At 50.2% G+C, this 1020-nt stretch overlaps 1 protein-coding gene across 1 annotated transcript in view; it reads left to right on the top strand.

Annotated features, from left to right (window-relative positions):
- LOC119426468 (5'-AMP-activated protein kinase subunit gamma-2) overlaps positions 1–1020 on the top strand; it is a 6377-nt gene that overhangs the window by 3833 nt on the left and 1524 nt on the right. The gene's annotated exons all lie outside the window — the stretch shown is intronic.

Genomic DNA, 1020 nt, shown 5'->3' with positions numbered 1-1020 from the left:
GACAACCCACTGCAACGGCAACACACTGCAACAACAACCCACTGCACTGACAACCCACTATACGGACAACCCACTGCACTGACAACCCACTGCAACAAGAACCTACTACACGGCCAACTCACTGCAAGAACAGCCCACTGCACCGACAACCCACTGCACTGACAACCCACTGCAACAACAACCCACTGCACCGACAACCCACTGCACTGACAACCCACTGCAACAACAACCCATTGCACCAACAACATACTGCACCAACAACCCACTGCAACGACAACATACTGCACCGACAACCCACTGCACGAACAACCCACTGCACCGACAACCCACTGCACTGCACCGACAACCCACTGTACTGCACAGACAACCCACTGCACCAACAACCCATTGCACCGACAACATACTGCACCAACAACCCACTGCAACGACAACATACTGCACCAACAACCCACTGCACCGACAACACACTGCACTGACATCCCACTGCACCGACAACCCACTGCAACGACACCACACTGCAAGGACAACCAAATGCACCGACAACCCACTGCAACAACAAACTACAACAACAGCCCACTCCAACATTCATTCATTGCAAATTGCATCAACAAAAAACGGCAGCGACAACCCACTGCACTGCAACTTGTCAACCCACTATAATGGCTGGATCTTAGCTTTCAGCCTCTTATTGTATACTGGATCTTCTAGCTGAGTAAGTCCAGGATCTCTGTGGCTGTGATGGGACCAGCTGACTGGTGTCTGTGACGTATCAGCAGGGAGACTTAGCAAGCCTGCATTCTCAGCTTCTAGTAGAATTTCATGAGGTACTTTGTCACTTAGCCTTGTTAAGAGCTCAGGTTATAGGTGCTTAGTTTGGTCACAATCTTTTGCTGCCCTTGTATTTGGTTCCTCCGGGCTTTTTAGTGTAGCTTAGTACCATACTCTGACAATGAGATAATGGTATATCCCCACTGACTGGTCCTCTGATGGTGGGATGATGGTATGACCTCCTGACTGGTC

The sequence above is a fragment of the Nematolebias whitei genome, chromosome 20 (genome assembly GCF_014905685.2).
Source record: "Nematolebias whitei isolate Nwh7 chromosome 20, NemWhi1, whole genome shotgun sequence".
In the NCBI taxonomy this organism is placed as follows: Eukaryota; Metazoa; Chordata; class Actinopteri; order Cyprinodontiformes; family Rivulidae; genus Nematolebias; species Nematolebias whitei.
The sequence above is the reverse complement of the archived record's forward strand: the minus strand, read 5'-3'. Positions and strand labels throughout refer to the sequence as shown.